General features: G+C 38.0%; 1 protein-coding gene across 3 annotated transcripts in view; it reads right to left on the bottom strand.

Moving 5' to 3' along the window:
• The window catches only part of grm5b (glutamate receptor, metabotropic 5b), a 555,554-nt gene that overhangs the window by 11,014 nt on the left and 522,743 nt on the right, over nt 1-21,797 (bottom strand). The window lies entirely within an intron of this gene.

Raw genomic sequence — 21,797 nt, 5'->3', positions numbered from 1 at the left:
CACACACACACACACACAACCCACCCCATCCCTTCCCTTCCCTGTCAGCTGCGTGCTCTCTCTCACTCTCTCTCTCTCTCTCTCTGCGCTTGCTCGCTCGTGCTCTCTAATCTCTCTGTAGCAGGTGCTCGCGCAGCATTTTTATTAAAATGAGTTTTAAGCACAGCAGAAAAAAAAGGAACATCGACCAAATACGAAGTGCATTTAAAAACCAACTCACAAGCAACCAAAAAAGTAAGATTGCAGGAGATCACGCTATTAAACTTAAAGCCTGATCGCTGTAAACACTTTTTATAAAATGAGTTTTAAGCACAGCGGAAAAAAAGGTACATTTGAAAAAAGAGAACAGTAACATTGCACCTAATTGCGCTATGAAAAACTCCATCTGCAAACACTTTCATGAGTTTTACGCACAAGGAAAAAAGCGAACATTTGCAACAAATCGCATTATGAACTGAAAAATTAACTTTTGAAAAATCCGTAATACAAAAACCACCAAGAAAACTAACCTTGCATGAGTCGAGTTCTAGCATTAAGTGTTTTTCTTCAGGTGTTTTCTCTCTTGTGATTTCTTGGGTTTCTGGTGCTTTTAGCTGTTTAGCTGGTGGGAGTGAAAGCCTCATGCAGCCATTCCAAAAACAAAGTTCTTGTGACCCAACCCTTCATGTTTGCTGGCACTCTGGCTTTGTTTACATTGTGCTGCTTGAAAGCAGAAGGGTTCTCAGATTGGTAAATGAGTAAACTGGTAAACAGTTTTTCCACCTCTTGTAATTTCTTTCTTTACTTCGATTTCAATTTTCTTCAAAACTTTCTTCTCACTACTCTTCACTTGCTTAGAAGCCAATGGAAGGAGAACAATGAACAGAGCTCTTGCAGTGGCTTGCTCGCTTTCTCTCTCTCTCTTTCTTTCTCTCTCAGGCTGCCTATGGTGGGGGGATAGTGCGCTAGCACATACAGCCTGCAGATAGGCAGGCAAACACGTGCAGCAATCTCCTCCTCCCCCTCCCCAGCAGGCACGTGCTCGCTCGCTCGCTCTTGCTCTCTCTCTCAGCTCAGCTCAGGCAGGCAAGGGAAACTGGCTTGTACGTATACCGAGTTTGTGGTTGTGAACCGTGGCAAAAGTTTGGCGAGCTTTTTGGTTGTGAACCGAGGTGTACGTGAACCGGGACGTTCGTGAACCGAGGTTCCACTGCATATAGTATAGTGATCTTCAGCTCTCTCTGAATTGGTTCGCAGCTGAGTGTGAAGCGGCTGGGATGGGAATCAGCACCTCCAAATCCAAAAACATGGTCCTCAGACGGAAAAGGGTGGAGTGCCCTCTCTGGGTTGGAGGCGAGATCCTGCCCCAAGTGGAGGAATTCAAGTATCTCTGGGTCTTGTTCACGATTAAGGGAAGAATGGACATGAGATTGACAGGCGGATCGGTGCGGCATCCACAGTGATGTGGGCTCTGCATCGATGTGTCGTGGTGAAAAAGGAGCTGAGCCATAAGGCAAAGCTCTCAATTTACCAATCGATCTACGTTCCTACCCTCACCTATTGTCATGAGCTATGGGTAGTGACCAAAAGAACGAGATCGCGAATGCAAGCGGCTGAAATGAGTTTCCTCCGCAGGGTGTCTGGGCTTTCCCTTAAAGATATGGTGAGAAGCTCAGTCATCCGGGAGGGGCTCAGAGTAGAGCCGCTGCTCCTCCGCATCGAGAGGAGTCAGATGAGGTAGCTCGGGCATCTGATCAGGATGCCTCCTGGACGCCTCCCTGGTGAGGTGTTCCGGGCAAGTCCAACTGGGAGGAGGCCCCGGGGAAGACCCAGGACACACTGGAGGGACTATGGGATTCTCCCGGTAGAGCTAGAGGAAGTGGCCAGGGAGAGTGAAGTCTGGGCCTCTCTGCTCAAGCTGCTGCCCCCGCAACCCGACCTCGAATAAGCAGAAGAAGATGGATGAATGGATGGATGTGTTTCAATTGGACAGTCTGTTTGAAAAATAGCAGATGCCTTTGGCCTTGCCTGGAACATCATCTGACAGCAGAATAGAAGATTGTACTATTGGTCAAAATAGACCCTGAGATATATGGACACCGTCTCAGAACAAGGAAGCATACAGTCAAAACAGCATGTGACAACAAGCTGCTTGGAAAATGGAAAAGCTGCTCAGAGCTTGGATTGTAGATCTTCAGTAAAATGGCCTGCTTTAACAACTTTACATCAGAACCACCGAAAATATGCTGGGTTTTTTTTGTATTTAGTTCTATTGATAAAAACATTATTGCACTGTAATATGTAAGAATTCTTATATAATACCAAAAACGGATGAAAGGTGAACCACGCCTTAATAATCAACATATCTAGATTATTTTAGTAACTTTGTTTAAGCTACTGTAATGAAATGACTTTAGTACTGAGAGTGGATTGCAGGCATGAAAACTGTTTTTAATGGACAGTTTTTCCAACCAAGTTACTTTAGTCTTAGCAAAACTCTAAATCTACACAACAGACACTACAATGTGTATCCATACATTTACCAAGCCATTCATTTAAGCTTACAGAGAGAAGGAATATACAGTATATACAGTATTCCATTTACTTGTGATGTCCATACCAACAGGGAATTTTTCAGCAGATGTTGTCATTTTTTCATTTGTAGGACAGTGTAGAAACCCTAAGAAACAAATGATCTGATCTTATAAATCTTACAGGCCCTCCACTACCAAATACTGTATATATCCCCATTTAAGACCAAAACAAATAAAGAAAACAACAAAGGCAAAAACTTAATTTATTTAGATCCGTACCAGGCTCAATAAATATCAATGAATAGATCAAAATAGATTTTGGTTTACCAATTGGTTTGTGATTTTATAGGGTCACTTTTTCTTGATCTGTTTGTATCCTGCTAGGTAGCTTACTATACTGTACATTGAAGATTTTTTTTTCACACATTAGGAACCTTTTTAAAACCCCAAGAACCAGTTTCATATGTAAATAACCTTTCCCAGAATTAAATTATTCTTTATCGATCTGTTCTTGACTCTATTTTTCTTTTTGTAAAAACTTGATTGCTTTGTATGGAGTGCAATAAAATTAATAATAAAAAAAAAATTATTCTTTATCAAGCAATGATTCTGTGAGGAAACACACAACAGAGTACAGTCCCATTTTAAGAACCAATATTTACAGGAGCGCATAACAGACTTATTTGACTCTTCAGAGGAGTTGCTTTTTGTCGCCAAAAATGTTATCTATACTATGATACAGCAGTGCTAACCACTGTGCCACAATGCCCCAAACAACAAATGAAGCAGATGAAATGAATACTACAAATAAAATTCAATAAATGGCCACAAATTAACAATATGTAAATAAAATATAGATCATTGTTGTAACAGAATTCTAATTATTCAGTTCTAATGGCTGTGCCCCAAAGCAGCAGCATTGCGGGACTAGCTTGTCCTATTGTTTACAGTTGCGGTTCCAGGAGCAGCTGAAATAACTTGTTTTGTTTCCAGTGTATCAGTGCAGATGCTTCACACCTTTATCTTCCATTAAAAAGAAAAAATACATTGTACATAGTAATAAATCTTTTGTTATTATTTTTATTTCACAGGGTCTTGTGTTTTCTGACTCATGGAGGAGTAGGGATTTTTTAAAGCTGGCTTTGATTTAAAACCTGCCACAATGGCTAATTATACATACATAATTAGCAACGTGGTGCTGTGTGCATGGATCAGTGTTATATAACTGATGGAAATTCTCAATATTGTCATTATGGTCAACTAACGTACCTTTTAACTGAAAATACTGTTGTTGTTTTTTTTTTTTTTATCCTTGCAGGGATTGGGTCATTCATGAAAGTTCAGCACATGGTTGCTGCGCCTCTGTGATGGCATGCTGGCCTTACAAAGCAACATGTTCATCTAAGCCAGCCGCCTGGTTTACTTCCAGGAAAATATTCGGCAAACACAGCATATTTGCTAGGTAAAATACTTTGCTGAATTGCACTGATCAACACTGTTTTTCAGTTAACTCAGTTGGAAGCAGCTTTATATATGCTGTACTATTTTGTAATATTCAAGTTGCTACCTTGATCACTAATAAAACGCCCATAAACACAAGGCAAACCCAACTATGGCGGTAGTCAATCATACAACACACATATGCACACACTACTGTTAAGCCAGTTTATACTTAACAATAAAACTAACCTGCACACTGTCCATCTTAGAAGGAAACCCATGCAGATATGGGGAGAATGATCAAGCACAACATAAACAGTGGGCAGGCCTGGAATTAAACCTAAGCCCTTGGAACTATAAGGCAGCAGCAATGACCCCTGAACTACCATGACATCTAAAATGTAATGCTTTATACAAAAAACTGCTGGCATAACTCTCATCTAGATGATAAGAAGCATTAAAAGATCTTGGCAGATCAATTAAAAATTGCTTCTAATTCAAGACACATAACATAAATCTAAGATGAATATTTTCAGTTGACCAAAAGCTTAAGCCCTCCAGCCATTCATTTTGTTTTCTATTTTCTTTGGTGGATGATTGCAATATACCAGATTTAAAATCATCTGGGACAGATTAAAATTTGCTTTAAAGGTGACAGTATTGGCAGAATCTTAACTTTGAATGTTTATTGCAAACTAAAACAAAAATCATTAGTTGTATGAAGCAGAGGAGGTGTACTACGCAGACACAATTCTTTTTTTGTGTTCCTCTTTGTTTTGGCTCTACCATACAATTGCACCTTTTTAAATGAATGCAGTTTTAAAGTTAATGTTTTCATAACAGCTACCAACCTTCACTATAAACCCAAATTATTAAAACTGCACTATTTTTCATAATATAAAGGAATATATATATATATATATATATATATATATATATATATATATATATATATATATATATATATATATATATATATATATATACATACATACATACATACATGTTTACTGTATATTTACACATACTTCACTTTCCTCTCCATCTGTTAGCCTTGATGAGAGTCATGGTAACAACCTGCTGACTTCATGACACATCATGTCACCCAATCCTTAGCAACAGTTTCCAGGTACTTATATGTAATTCACAGAAGTCTCCAGGCTCTATAAGAAATATAATTCCTCCAGCAAATCTTGGATATGTTTCCAATAGGTTAAGCCCAGTTAGCATCCCCACTACCTGACCAAACCAACTAAAATAGCTGCTCTAAATCCAGAGAAGCTGCAATTATACATTTCTACATTCTTGTATCTTGGACAGTGAGCCCATTTAAAATGAGCTAGAACCTCATAAACTAATAAACTTATCTTTTCATTTTTACAAAATCTTGTGGTTATGGATGACATAAGAGATGTAGATGGACTGGACACCTAAAAGCTTCATCCAAGAAATTGCTTTCACTATCACTATCTGTAGAGTGTGAATTCACTTATTTTTTGGAATTTTTCAACGTGGTCATGCCACAAATTAAGAATATCTACAGTGTAAGTCACAAATTCCCCAGAGTTGCTAATAACAATATTAACATCCCACGTACATCTCCTGAGTTGTTCTCCATGGCCTCAAAACATCTCAGGCATACTCACGATTTTCTTGGCCTTCAGGTTCTTTTTCAGTCAGATCCAGAAACGTTTTTACTAACACAGTACAGAAGGACTCTTTCATTAGCTGAAAAGCTTCCCTTTTTATTTGTGTCTAGGAATAAACTGCAGGTATACGTCCATGGTGGAGAAACTTGACAGAGTCAATGATCCTTTGAACTTTGCTCAAGAAAGACATGTTGTCTTGATAGGACTAGTTGTGGCAAGTTGGTCTAATGAGAGGTGTCAGAATGTGAATGTGAATCCACAATTAAGGCTTTATCATTTTTAAAAATCAAGTCATACCTTATGCAGTAAGGGCATAAAAGGATCTGCTCAAGGAGCCATCCTGGGTAAACTTGTCACCACGGCCTAGTCATTCTGACCCACTAATGATCCCCTCTCCAATTAGCTAATCATCTCTCACGACCTAACTGCTAATGTGTGATGAGCGTACTAGTGCAACATAGCTGTTGTCACATTATCCAGGTGGATGCTGCACATCAGTGGTGGTTGACGTGGCTCCCCCCTTATTGTGTAAAGTGCATTGAGCTGTGGGAATAGCACTATATAAATGAAATTTATTATTATTCTTACTATTATCAATACAAATAACAAGGGGTAAGTAACAGATAAAAAATAATCTTTTTTGGCTGGAATATTCCTTTACAGGGAAATGTTCAAGTTTTTGAAACAACCATAACATCCCAGCTTCCGTATGGGGCATGGTCAGCCATCTCCTCAGCTGTTCTTTACTTTCACAACCGCACTGCACAGTAGTGGTGAGGAAGTGAAAGGTTACTTAAATATTGGTAAGGTTTAAGTCATTTTACAGATTTTTTTTCATGGAAAGTCACATCTAAATACTTTGAAAAAAAATGCACTGCCAGGAAAATGTGTATTATTATTCTTAGGTTGGGTACTAAATGTCTGATTTTTTCCAGGAGAATCCTGTTTTATGCATTGTTTCCCATTTAAAAACTGGAAAATAACAACATTTTTTGTTTTTAACAGGCTGGTCATTTAATAAATGTATATTGGGCCGCAAGCATAGCACAGGCCTCCACCCCCACAATTATCTTTAATTTAATACACGCCTGAAATTTTGTTGATTCATATGTGATCAGTGGAATAAAAAGCTGTGCCCTGTTTTGGGACGATTAAAATCTGGTCTTAGCTACAGTACTCTTGGCACATCCCCTCAAGTACATTTTGTGTTTACGCATCTTTTCAAAGCATCAAAGCAGAACAGTTGAGTAAACTACAAAAATTGGCTTTTGTTTTACTCCTTCAGTAAATCATGGGTTTGCTCCAGTATGATCTCCATTTGTGTCCAAAGTCTAGTAAATTTATTAAAGGGGTCACAGAATATTAGACCAGAAGATACTGTATATACAATCAAGATCTCCATCAATAGCACACATTGAAAATCCCCTTAAGACAAACCTCCCTAAGACAAAAGCTCCATTCTAGTGTCTCATACTTTCAAAGTAGATAACTTGCATTATCATCTACAGCATAACTGGCATGACTTTCTATGGAAAGTTTCACATTCTTAATGAGACAAAGAGTTCGATGCATTGAAAAAAAAGCAGAAAGAAATGCTGTATCGACCCATGACATGAATGCTGCTTCATACTTGTCATATAGGAATTAAAAAGCTGATAGTGCATTCTTGGAAAAATATAATATTTGGATTTTCTTTTCTTTTCTGCTGACAAATGAGAAAGCACTTTCAACTCATGTTTATTCATGAAGCCCATCCAGAGACTATAATGCTCTCATTCCAGCTGTCACAAATGTGCAGATTTTATTCTTTGAACTGTCAATTTGCTGGCTTTCAGCAAAATTCCTACGAATCAGTGACACACTAAGTTTCGTTATGCTGAGGACATAATTTAAAATGACCATCTTCTATGGCGAAATCTAATAAAAAAGCCCTTCCTTAAGGCCATGGTTCAAACTGCAGTAAAAAACCCAAGAAACATTGAACATGACAGCTGTTCAAAGCTATTCACAATCAAGCCTCGGAGTTTATCCCAAAAAGAAAAAAAAAGAAGTTTCAATTCTTTACTTAATGCAAATAACAACCCCTACCCCTCAAAATAAAATGTGATATCTAAAAAGTAAAAGTTAGCTGAGCTGTTTTAATTATTTTCTTATAATTTGAAAACAGTGAGCTAAATGGAATAAATAAAGTTGACCAGTACGGTAAAGATACAGAGAAGAACAGTGAGAAACATTTTGAACAGCGAAATGCTTTCCAGACACAGAGAATTAGTGAGTGAGAATTCTATTACATAAAATGTGAAGACAAAAATAAAAATGTCTGAAGTGACTGTCAAAAAGAAAAAAAAATGATGTGCAGGAGGCAAGAACAGGCAAATTAGGAGACTTTCAAATAGGTTGGAATGTGCGAGTATTGTGTGAACTGAGAGTCAGGTTCAGCTGAGAATCTTAATAGACACTAAACTTATTAAGCATTTCCCTTTTGACAGGGTGTGATTGAACATTCATTTGCTGCCTACTCTGTTTTTTGCCATTTTACACACCCATTCTTTTATTTTGTATGCAAAAAATTCTACTTATTTTCATCAATATTTATGACATGAATAACCTTATTCTGAAATGCAATATTTCAAATACTTCTGAGTGTAGTCCCAACCACATTTTTTGTTTTTAAGTAATAAGATATGGGTGATGCTGTCTGCTCCTTGTTTTCTTGCAGAGACACGGCTCTTAGATTTGTTTTGAGAGTGCAGGGTCTATAGCAGGGGTGGGCAGATTCAGTCCTGGAGGGCCGCAGTGGCAGCAGGTTTTTGCTCAAACCCAATTGCTTCATTCTAGTTGTCTCATTTGTTAAGATTTTGAACTCTTATTGTTTATTTTGGTTTTAAATAGCTGTATTCTCGGTTTTTAAGTGCTCTTTATATTAGCAAAAATATGCAAGTGACAAAAAGGCAGCGGTTCTCCATTTAGCTTGTTACCATTTACAGCTGTGTGTATTTATTGTGCGCTATTTGGTTTAAATAAATACTGTACGTGGAAGGAAAGTGAAGAGAAAAAAGTGAAGGTTTGAGAATTCCTCCTCGATTTTAGACTTCAAATCATTTTTATGATATCCTTAGGAAGAAAAAAAAATCTAGGATATGAGAATGACCTGACATGGCAGAGTTAAACCACTAACAAGTCATGAAATTAAATAATTGACTAGGATTGCTTTTTAATTAAGCAACTGGGTTGGATCAAAAACCTGCAGCCACTGCGGCCCTCCAGGGCTGATTTTGCTCATCCCTGGTCTACAGCGTTTGTCGAGGATTGTGTGAGATTTCTGTGATTTATGACTCGTTTCTTTTCACATGCTTTCATGTTAGGCAGCAATTCTACATTGCCAGTCCACACTTTGCTGTGTGTTCCCTCTATATGTCTATGTATTGAGCTCTAGCTTCCTACAAGCCTGAATTGAACTGATTATCTTAAGTATGGTGATAAATGCTTAATACCACTTAAGGGGCATTGGTAACAAGGTCTCACTTATGCCTTGCTCAACTTGCTCCTGAATCAGGCGTCTCCTGCAGTACCTGAAAATAAATGGCTATTAATGTTCCTACTTATTGGTTTTGCTACAGTGGATACAAAAATGTCTTCCATATTGTATTTTTTCAGATTTTATATCTTCTTATATAACATGCTACCGTGGCCGTCTGTTTGTCTGTCCCAGATTTTAAATCACCTGTCGCTCGCAAACTGTTTGACCTATTGACCTGAAATTTGGTACACATATACTACGTGACCTCTACCGTCTACTTCCGAGGTGATGATTGACCTCCAAGGTCAAAGGTCTACCCAGGAAAGGTCAAGGTCAAAAATAAAATAATCTATAGCCTGAAAATTGGTACACATATACTATGCTGAAACTCTGCAGTACAGCTTTATATTAAAAGCGAAGAGTTTTGAAATTATTCCTCTTTTAATTTTAATTTTATTTTATTTAATTGTAGAATCAGCTCTAGGCAGAGGGCAGCAGGGCGGCCGTGTGGTGCATGTGTACAGGTGCCGTTTTCATCCCTGCCACCTTCGTCGTCACTTCCCCTTCCTCTTCATATCTTAAATCATTCTTGATGCAGATTGAAGACTTAAGGGCCAGCTTAAGTGAAAAATTAAGAAAAAAGTACTAAGTAATTGCAACACAAAAACTGACTTAATCAGTTTTAAAGCAAAAAGATGCAGACGAAAGAAGAGAAGAAGTGGGTTGCTAGGGTGGAGAAAAGAAGAGCTGCTCAGGAAGCAGCAAGAGCATCAACCTCTGAGCAAACGAATGCTAAATATACAGAGAAAGAGGAGGAAAACTATAAGTCAAATGTATTCACCGCACGTTATCGTGCAGTGCACCATTATTGGTGTAAAATACAACAACATTTATTTATATAGCACAATTGCATACAAATTATATAGCTCAACATGCTTTACAAGATGAAGAAAGAAAAAAGAAAAAAAGAAAATTAGGCAATGCTAATTAACAAAGAATAAAGTTCCGATGGCCAGGGAGGACAGAAAAAACAAACAAAAAAAAAAACTCCAGAGGGCTGGAGAAAAAAACAAAATCTGCATGGGTTCTGAGGGCACGAGACCACCCAGCACCCACTGGGCATTCTACCTAACATAAATGATCTAGATCAGTCCTCACGGTGCTCAGGCTTCACGTGTTAGAATTAGACGATGATGGTCATGTGGACCTCTGGCCTTCAATCCATAATATTGTCATTTTAATGTGATTTTTACCATTGATCAACACAAATCTAAAATCAGAATAAAAAAGCAAATGTTATATACAAAACATAACAGAATTTCATCTCAGTTTATTGACAAAACCAAATATACTCTTGTGTGACCAATAGTCATCAAATGTCACACACTTATGCAATGAACAATTGAATTGAATATAAGCTTGTCTATAGCCTTGTATAATAGTTTGTGAAGAATTGTGAACATAGAAGGCAAAATTCAAGGTGGTGGGTACTTAATTTAAAATGACATACATTATTTCATTTATACTCTTATATTTTAGAAAATTACATTCAGATCATATTTTTTATTTTATTTCTATTGATGTTATTTATGTTAATTGTATGTTTTATTTTCTTTTATTGTAAAGCACTTTGGCCACAGCATTCCTATGTTGTTTTAAATGTGCTATATAAATAAATTGACATTGACATATACTGTAAATCCTAACTGAATATATTAGGTCATATTGCAATGGGGTGGCACAGTGGTTAGCACAATTGCTTCACATTTCCAGTGTTCAATTTCCAGCCCAGATATTATCTGAGTTCGGTTTGTATATTCTCATTGTGTCTGCATGTTTGTTTTTTTCTGGGTAATCAATTTTCCTCCTATAACCAGATACAGTATGTTCAGGCTCTAAATAGGCTTGACGTGGGTGTATACATAAATATGCCTTGTGATGAAATTAAATCCTATCCAGCGATGTCCCCTGCTTCGCAGCAATGCTTCTAAGATAGGCTCTGGCACCTGCAGACCTGACAAAGTGTTTTGAATTTCATTCTTTATTTTTCTTAACTCCCACTGAGGTTTAAAATGGTAGAGAATTCATATATGCCAGTGGTTGTTTGCACTGACGGCTATTTAAATGGCTTAAAATATTTTTTTTTTACCATCTTTAAGTCATATTCATTACCCATGTATGCCACTATAAGTTGTTTTCGTGCCTTGGTTACCACCATCGGTTCTTAGGAATGACATCATTTACAGGAAGGGATAGAAGAATCAACCCTTCTGTTCTGTCACTGCCTAAGGATATCCTAATAGACTTTTTTTGCTTTTATTTCCTATTTGGTTTTCTGGCTAAAGACTACATTATTTTCAACTTTGATTTCTGTTTTTCATATTTGGGTAAGACAAAAATTCTTTAACTTTCCAGTTATGATCTTGATTAATTTATTGACTATATCTACACCCCATGCATGCCTCCTTGATGGGTCATTGGAGCACGCTTAGCAAAAGACTCATTGCCTCCAAGTGTAGAACCGAACGCCACAGGAAATCTTTTCTACCTGTGGCAATAAGACTGTATAATTCTTCCTCATTCTGTAGGTGATCCTTCCCATCATCACATGCACCACTTGCACTAATAATCTGTAATTTATTATATCTGTTATAGTTTTTTGTTATAGTTGTTTGTTGCTTTGCATAAAAGGAGTTATATAGTTATAATACAAACTATTAGTTATAGTTATAGTTATTTGATATTTTGTTGAGAGTTATGTTGTTATTCTGTTTATTTAGTTATTCTGTTTGCACTATTACTACTGATCTTCTTAACTCTTTATTACCTTATCTTTATTCTTTTTGTTGCACTGAGCATGTATATGACAAAAGAATTTCCCTCGGGATAAATAAAGTTCTTATCTATCTATCTACTATTCTGGTCCTTTATTCCTTGCTTTGGTGATGATTCATTATTCAGCACAACATAAAGATTACACAGGTGTAAAGATAAAAGGGAGTACAAGGATATTTTATACAGCCTAGCCATTGTCAATCTGACAGTTATTGTTCTGACAAATATATATGTTCGACATTTTAGCTAATTATTCACCTCTCTGATACCCAATCCAAAAAAAAGGCTCTCCAGTCAGACTGAGCGGAGTAAATTAAAGAGTGACTTTACCAAGTATTTGATCTAATCAGGAATTTATCCCAAGACAACTGTAATTAAATTATTAATTAAGAGATCAATTGAAAGAAGAACACATGAAAGATGGGAAATTAATTGATCACAGTAACCTAAATCAGGACACTCTGATAAAAAAGGTACTGAGTTAATATACTAATATTTATTTTGCTGACAATTAAATATCATGCGGTCCCAGTGCTCTTGGCAGGCTTACAGTAGTCCAGGTGTTTATCTTGTACACCGTAATCCCTTACATGGATAAAAGTGCTGCTTTTAAAATTCACTACATTTTAAAACTGCTTCTACATCCTTGGGGCCAACCCTGGCACTGTTCCTTAATTACTGCAATAATCTTTTTCTTGTTGTTACTGATTGCATTTTGTTTTCATTGTATACTTCTGGGTGCTTCTAATGAAATCCTTACAAAAGGAACACCTGATAAAATCAAGCATTGTTAGCATTTTAAGTTTTTGTGCCCAAAGAAAATCTGCAGTAGCCTTTACCTTTCAGAAAACCGAGTCAGTCAATGGACTGCTCACTATGTGAAAAAAGATGGATATTGAGATATGCTTCCATTTCATGACATGACATTTAAAGAGACAAAGATAAGAAGACAGAGGGATGTTGGGGCGGTCTTTATTATTGTAATTTCAATAAAGACAGAAAAGATGCAGAATATACTGGACTGTCAAAAGATAGGCCTGATTCTGTGCACAAATAAACTAAACGCATAGGTACATTAGCAAGCATGCATGCAACACAGTTCCTTTATACCAGCTGTTCTGTGGGAAAGGCAGAGCAGCAGAAGTGCAGAACAGTGGGCCACCCTGTAAAGTGTTACTGGCAGTACAAGCATTGCTTAGTGTACAGTTTGGGATTGGCTGACAGAATAAGAATGATGTGGCAAGAGTTAAGAGCAATGTTTTATTAGAAATTCCGTGATCTAAAGGGCTTTCTGAAAATAAGCAGGCAAGTGGTCAGGCACAAACTGCAGAACAGGAACAACAGAAGCGACCAAAAACATAAAACAGCCTGATTAAAAAAGTCAATATTTTAAGAAAACAAAAAATCTCAAAAGTTTTAGAATCTTTTGCACAAACAGGATGAATAATGCTCAAGTAAATTGTCTCTGCCAAACTCCCTTGTATTTGCCTGATCTATGCTGCATTGCCAAGACAGTATGGGGCTAAGGGCTAATTCTCTGACCACAGTAATGACTATGAGTTAACACCCCAACCACATCTTGACAAAAGTAAATGAACATGGTGGTGAGATCCAAATATTCATCTGATTGTTAAACACTCTTGTAATCTATACTTAAATATATAGTGTCTGGAATAAGCCCCAGTTAGCCCTGGTTGACCCCAGTAGCCCCATTGAAACAATTTTGAAATCATTTTGTAATTTTTCTTTTTATACTACAGGGTTAAAGCAAAAAGGAGCCATTTCCAAAATCAATGAACATATGGCAGGAATCAGCTGCTCAAAGGTTCACCCCACACCATCACAAAGTCTAAATGCACTGGAAACATTCCTATCCTAACCATCCTAGCATGTCTATTGTAACAGGATACATTAACGAAAGACATAATTGTGTGAGGGTGGTACAGTATTTAGTGTTGCTGCCTGACAGCTTTCAAGAGTTCTGGATTTAAATCATTTCCTCATCACTATATGTGTGTGGAGCTCGCATGTACTCCTTTTCTATGAGGATATGAACTTCTTTATTACACTTGAAAGCTAGGATGACTGGCATCAATAAACTGACTCAATATGATCAAGAGTAGGTATGTAATTGAGTATACTCTTTGAAAGGCAGCAGCTATGCCCAGAAGTTGGTCTCTGTTTTCTTGCCTGCTCACAGAATGAACAGGCTCTGAAAGTAACTGCGTAAATGTAATACCAGAGCAAAGAGGGTAGTAATACATCCTCACAGCGCTTTATCCCTTTTAGTTGACATTGTGTGGAATGAGCATGTTCTTCCGTTGTTGGAATTAGTTTTCTCCATGCATTCCTCTTTCCTCCCCAATCCAAAGACCTGCTATTAGCCAACTGAGAAATTTAAATTACCCTGGTATGTGCGCCGGTGAGCCGTGAGGGGTGGAAATCTTGTCCAGTGTTCATTTCTGCATTGTACCTAGTGCTGCGGGAATAGGTTTCAGTGTCCCTTAATTTTGAATTGATTAAACTAAGTTAATAAAAACACATGAGTATGGCAGGTTCTTCCATGTTCTATTTTGTAAAAACAATACAAACAGCATGGGCTACCAGAAATGCATCTGAAAAGCAAGTGCTTTTCTATACACAAAAACAGGCTTAGTTATTAGATTTTAAACTACTAGTTGTCAGCTCAGTCTCTGCCCCACTGTGTGACTATGCATCCAGACAGCCAATTGTGGTTTTGGGAATCAATGGCCTCTACTAAAAATATACTGAAGATGCAGCTGACTTTGAATTAATTCTACATCAACTATTCATCCATTATCAAACTACTGAATCTGATGCATACTAGATCCTACCCAGGAAGCACTAGACTCGATGCATAAACTAACCCTTGTCAGAAACGGCTGGGGAGGCGACCCGGAGGAGGGCTTGCACCTTCCCCAGACCATGTGGGGGCGACCGCCCTGGTTGCTTTGGGGACCACGGGTAGGGAGCATGGAAGCTCAACCCTGTAGGGGCCCGTGGTTACCGCCAGGGGGTGCCCCAACGCCTTGGAGACCCTGGACCTCAGCACTTCCGCCACACCCGGAAGTGCTGGGGGGAAGAGGAGCAGGGACATCCGGAGTGCTTCCAGGAATACAGCCGGCACTTCCGCCACACTGGGGTGTGTCAGCAGGAGATTGCTGGGAAGCACCTGGAGCACATCCGGGTGTGTATAAAAGGGGCCGCCTCCCTTCATTCAGGGCTGGAGTCGGGTGAGGAGAGGACGAAGCAGGAGAAGAGAGAGTGGAGGCGGCCCGAAGAGAGAGGCAGAGAGTGTGAGAGGCCTGGACTTTTGAGAAAGTCTTGGGGTTTGTGGTGCACTTTGAACTTTGTAAATACTGTAAAATAAACGTGTGGTGGTGAATTTGCCATGTCTTCCTGTCTGTGTCCAGGGCTCATTCCACACCCTGCACACACGCATTGCACATTCACACATACTGGAGCAATGAAGGGTCATCTCTAAAACAAAAATGTATGTTTTTGGCATATGTGAACCCTAGTAAAAAAAACTATCATGATATTTAGGGGAACATGCAACCTCTGTATTTTTACTAGTCTTTAAAATGCTTTAAAAACATATTTTGTCATTTAGTTATTATTAAGTTAAGTAGAATCAGCTTACTTTAAATAAAAGTAACCAGTCCTGCACCTGGATGATAGCTTCTAATTAAAGTGCCATTAACTTTAACAGGAATGTAATGTGGCGGAATTAAGCATAAAATTGATAAAAGTGTGAGTGTTTATGTCCACCCATCCATGATGCTAATTCAAAAAGCCAGAGACATGTGGAGACTGTATGGTTTCATTATGTTTTTTAAATTTAGGGTTTTTAAGAAGAATTTAGATAAATACAATGTACGGTGGCGCAGGTGTGTCTATATATAAAGAGGATAGTATGGTGGTGCAGTGGTTAGCATGGCTTCTTCAAGAATCTAACATATTCCCAAAGACATGTAGGTTACGTTAATTTCTGGTTCCAAATTGGCTCAGTGTTACTGTGTGTGCTCCGTGTTGGACTGCTACTCTGTCCAGACCTGCTTCCAGTGCTCCACATGTCCCAAAAATGAATTAAGCAGGCCTAAGAATATTATGTAATATTATGGCAAAGTGCTGAATGCTGATCAGACATGCAAGTAAGAACTTCACTGTACTCTGTACAATGTATGTGATGAGTTGCAGTATAGCTTTCAACTTATAAAGCACCTTGGGAGGGTGTTCATTACAGTAAGGTGCAATATAAAATATATGTTTGTTTATATTGTGCATGAAATATGGTGAACCTCATCTCATTGAAATGGTGCCATGCTTTAAATTCTAAACTATATAATAAACTTTTGATAACAAAATAATTCACACACCTTGACTTACTCCATTAATATATTGTTTGCTTAGAGACACCAGTTGTCCTAAGATGTCCTAACATTTTTGGATTGCACTGGAAAATATCCACACAGACATGGGAGACTGGCTGGCCTAAGAATTGAAAACATGTCCCTGGCAATGTTAGGCAGCTCTGTCACCTGAGTTTAACATTTGTCTAGGTCAAATTCTGTGTGCGCCTGTACATCTTTGAAACAATGGTGAACTGTTGAATCTTTACTTTTCTAAATTTTACTTAATTTTTTACACAGTATACAGGTCACACATTTGTCTTTCATTGGGCACAAATCTTATGGTGTTCACCAAGCGCTGGCCTTCATCCAGAATGTATTTGTCCTCTAAGTATTTCACACACAATACATTTGATTCTCTTACAGGCAGGAATGGCAGGTTAAATTAAATAATAGCCTCAATGGGTTGAGGTCTGCCTTTCCTCTGCCTACTTTTTCATGATACAGATGCCTGAGCCAGCAATGAATGACTTCACATTATTAAACACTGTGCTTCTCAATGACACCTTAAGTGTTTTAAATCTGCCAGTTAAAAATCAGTCATACAAAGATGAAGATAACAAACATGCTGCACTTTAAAACATAATTAACTGTTGTGCATTGATTACCTTATCATTATTTTAAATATTTTGCTGGGGAATTGTGAATTTGTGCTGCCTTTTTCAGATGTTACCAAGCCAGACTCAATCTGCATTTTTATAAAGTCCAGAAATATAATATCACAAGTGTCTGAGGATAAATTTTGCCCTGTGATAAACCCTTCTTTTCACTCATTTTGAAAATGAGTTTATGCACCAGCCAGTGTGAGCAGGGGTCATTCATCCATTAGCAATTCATAAGCAGGAGAAAGTCGGTTTCTCATTTAATCTCTTTGTATTATAAAATGTGATGCAGATTTAAGCCACTGAAAAACCATAGGCTTTCAGGATTAAACATCAATATATTACAAACAAATGAACAATTGTATAATTGACTCCAATGAAACATCATTTTAGTATGGCAAATTTAAAGGATGTACAAAAAAAGATGTTTAATTATTAACTCCTCTTACTCAATTTATCCAAAACAAGTAGAAATCAAAAAGTGTCAGTCCATTGCAAGGTGTACTTACTCACACATTACCACATCTTTGTGATGTTGGAGGTAAACTGAAGATAACACTTTAACATGGTTTTAAATCCAGGATCTTAAAAAAAGATTGCAGAAATAAAATATAATATTGACAAGCTTAGTTCTGTACCTGTCACAATACTACTACTACTAGTATTACTACTGCAGGAAGTACTAGTAATACTATGTTTCTTTATTGTGGATTATGTGGACACTTCATTACAATTGATTACTTATACATTTTTGGCAAAGTCACAGCAAAGACAGATTAAGTGATTTGCTGAGGGTCACACATTCAAGCGAGGTGTAGAATTAAGATGACAATCACTGCCTTAGCTGCTACATCACACTGCCCGCCTATATAATATTACCCACATAACCATCCATTGTTTGAGCCAGACAATAGGAAACATTGGACTATGGAGCTTTGAGACAAAAGTGCCAACCTCTGCACCTCATGAACAATGAACACAATTAATGCAAACTCTAAAATAAATTATTTGTAAATTTTATTTTGCTCCATACAGTTTATATATTGTAAACATGTTACATGATTATACAGTATGAGTGATATGGCCATTGCATGGCTGAGTGGCATACAAATCATAAAGTAGTTCTGTTTGTAATGTATAACTTTCCCAGGTAGCCAATACAATTGAGAGATTGGGTTAGGCTCCATATCAAGGTTGCATGCTCCCCTATACCAGCCAGATGGCAGAATCCCTGGGCTTTGGTACCCATTAGGCCCTCCCGCAGGGAATTCTGGGAACAGTTGTCCAACTGGGGAACCCCTGCTAGTGTCCATTGGTATCACCAGGGGGTCTTGCAGGAAGTTACACTCCCTTTTATGGGACTTCCATATAGTCTGGAAGTGCTTCCAGTGGGTAATGCCCTGGCACCAGTAGTACTCTCGAGTCTTCAGTAAAAGGAACCGTGCTGCCTTATCCAGGTGGCGAGACAGGCAACACTTGTTTGGGAGGAGTAACAGACAGAAGAGTGACGAAAAGAAGTTTATAATACAGTGTGGTGGTATTCTGTCTAATACAAATTTACATTTTTAACTTGGGGCTGAGTTAGTGTGTTTATGTTTGGAGTTTTCGGGCTCTGTGGCAACCTCAATGATTACACTGTCAAAGAGTATTGTAGAAGTAATCATCTTTCTATATAATCATAAATTTGGAACCATACTTCTATGCTTATTTGTACGAATGTGGAATCTCTAACCATGAAGATGGACAAACTGTACCTCGACCACTATGTAAATATCTATTAGCTCGATCATACAGTGATTACAAAAAAAAAGAGGGAGAAAGGGATCTTGGTGATGTGCTGCAAATTCCAGTGGTTCATCAGGATTTGAGGGTTTTTGTCTGTTTCTGTGCTTCTTAGCTTTAGTATTTTGTCAACAAGCTTAACAATATTTGATCTGAGCTGTTGTATATTTGTCACAATGCCTACACATATTTGTTTTATGTTTAGGCTTAATAATGCACTATTAAGGCCTCATCTGGAGTACTGTGCGCAGTTTTGATCTCTGGGCTACAAAAATGATATGGCAGAGATGGAAAAAAATCCAGAGAAAAGCAACTAGGCAGATTCCAGCACTCCAGGAGATGAGCTATGAAAAAGATTAAAAAGAGTTTAACCTTTTCAGTTGAAGTAAAAGTAGATTAAGAGGTGACATGATTGAAGTGTTTAAAATTATGAAAGTAATTAGTATAATTGATTGAGGGTGTTACTTTAAAATTAGTTCAACAAGAATACGGGCACACAGTTGAGAACTTAAGGGTAAATTTTGCAGAAATGTTAGAAAGTTTTTATTCACTCAGAGAATCATAGACACATAGAATAAGTTGCCAAGTAGTGTGGTAGACCAGTAGTAATTTGGGGACATTTAAAACTAGACTTAATGCTATTTTGAAGGGATTAGGTGAATAGGACTACTGAGCATTGTTGGGCTGAATGGCTTGTGCTCGTCAAAATTTTGCTAATGTTATAATGTCACATTGAAGACACTCTCCAAAGTCCCATTAGCTGCTATACGTTTTCACAAAGTTCTTTGGCTAGCAATTTGGTTGATGCAACAAGGTTTCAAATAGTATGCTGTCACAACTCATGCACCTCCATCTTTTCCACAGCAAATGTAGCCAAAAACCCTCATCTGTCTTTTTCAGTGTATTTTTCACTTTAAAATAATTTTGTACGATTTTTGTAACAGGAAATCTTTGGCAAAGCAATCAGAACAGAAATACAGCCTTTTATTTTAAGAAAGATTGACCTTTGTTCACTTCTAATGTGTTCCTATGAGACTTCATCAGTGGTCACATTTAGATTGCTCTTATCTTTTGTAATTTAAATGGCTATATGTACTTTATTTCTGAACAGGCTCCTTTGTTCGCACTGCAATGATGATGATTGCAGCCCATTGTCATTTCACGTTTACTTCCACAGACCCTTTAAAGATTTTTTCCCTTGGAATTTAAAGATTTTTATCTTAACTGACTCTCACTTATGCTTGCTTTAAGGTGGTTGGCAAGGTGTGCTCTATGAAAGATGCAATAGACGATAAAAGGGGCATCACAGTACCAAAATGTTGTGTTTGAGCCTAATCTCAGGCATTGCATTTACGGATTTGCCAATGTCTGGGACAAGACTGGGCTGCATGGCTTTTCCTCCCCACAAAGCCACATCCTCAAAGAGCTCTAAATTAGTCAAGCATGAGTATGACTATGAGTTGGCCCAGCAACAGACTGGTGCAAGTTCACAGCTTATTCCTGCCTTGCATTCTATGTGGGTTTGTGAATTTTATGCCATAATATATTTAATTATAGTGTGGAAGAATACATGCGTGGCAGCACGGTGGCACAGTGGGTAGCGCTGCTGCCTCGCAGTTAGGAGACCCGGGTTCACTTCCTGGGTCCTCCCTGCATGGAGTTTGCATGTTCTCCCCGTGTCTGCGTGGGTTTCCTCCGGGTGCTTCGCTTTCCTCCCATCGTTCAAAGATATGCAGGTTAGGTGCATTGGCGATCCTAAATTGTCCTAGTGTGTGCTTGGCGTGTGTGCCCTGCGGTGGGCTGGCACCCTGCCTGGGGTTAGTTTCCTGTCTTGCGCCCTGTGTTGGCTGGGATTGGCTCCAGCCTGTAGTTAGGATATAGCGGGCTGGATAATGGATGGATGGATGGAAGAAAATATGCTCAGTTTGTATTGTATTTATGTGGATATGTATGTCTCTATTCAGGGAACACTGTGCACTATGTTCTGTTTACTTTAAATCCTATCACTAGAAAAATATATTTTGTTGTTTAATAATAAGTAATGAATTGGGTTTCATGTATGTTTAATAGTTTCATACTAGTTGTTTTCTTTAAGTTTTAACCAAATCTGTATCTTTATAGGTACTTAGGTTTTAAGTATATCATACCCATAAAATATTTCCCCAGGCAGTCATTAGTTTTATGTGAATGTGATGTGACTTATGTCCTGTTTTTTTTCAAAGGAGTATACTGGAGTTTAAGGACAGGCTTAATGATCAATTGATGATCTCTGTAAGCAATAAAGTTAATAATAAGTTTGCTAACTATGGGTCAGCATAAAGTCACCAGACATGACGTAACTCTTGTTTGGTATGATCTAAGCAGTTTGGGATTGATTTAAGACATTGCTAAGAGAAGATGGGGGGCGTTTTTAAGCTACTGTATATAGAGTGCATACTGTGTTAATTGGGTATTGAGGACTTTAATGTTAAAGTTCTGGCTCAACAATAATGCTAATAAAGATGTCCATTTGTTAAAATAAAAAAATAGTGGCTTATTTTTTCTTCCACAACAGTAAGGGCTGCCCATGGCTGTCTCCCTCCTTACATTCCATTCAGTACTTAGCACTACTGCGTCACAGATCTTGTGTTTTGCGTTTGACCATCATGACCACTTGTTCTGTAAGTGTACATGATAGAGCCCTCTGATGAACTGGCACTGTCCAGGGCTGGCTCCTACTATACTGCCTTGATAGGCTCCAGACCACTTATGGTTCTGGAATGGATTAAGCAGATGTAAAAATGTTACGATGTGTTACTTTTCTTGAACATGACTTTGAGTAACAGACTACGAGAGCTCAGTCCCTTCAGTTAGAAGGGGGACACACCTAACCTGAGCATTTAGGAACTCACAAAGCGCTCTTCCTTTCAATAAAACTACTTTTGTTATTCAATGATGTAGCTCAGCTTACACTACAAATAAGGAAATTACTTCCACTTGACACAACAGGAGACCATTATGGTGCATTTTATTTCTTTTTAATG

Source organism: Polypterus senegalus, chromosome 2, assembly GCF_016835505.1.
Source record: "Polypterus senegalus isolate Bchr_013 chromosome 2, ASM1683550v1, whole genome shotgun sequence".
In the NCBI taxonomy this organism is placed as follows: Eukaryota; Metazoa; Chordata; class Cladistia; order Polypteriformes; family Polypteridae; genus Polypterus; species Polypterus senegalus.
The sequence above is the reverse complement of the archived record's forward strand: the minus strand, read 5'-3'. Positions and strand labels throughout refer to the sequence as shown.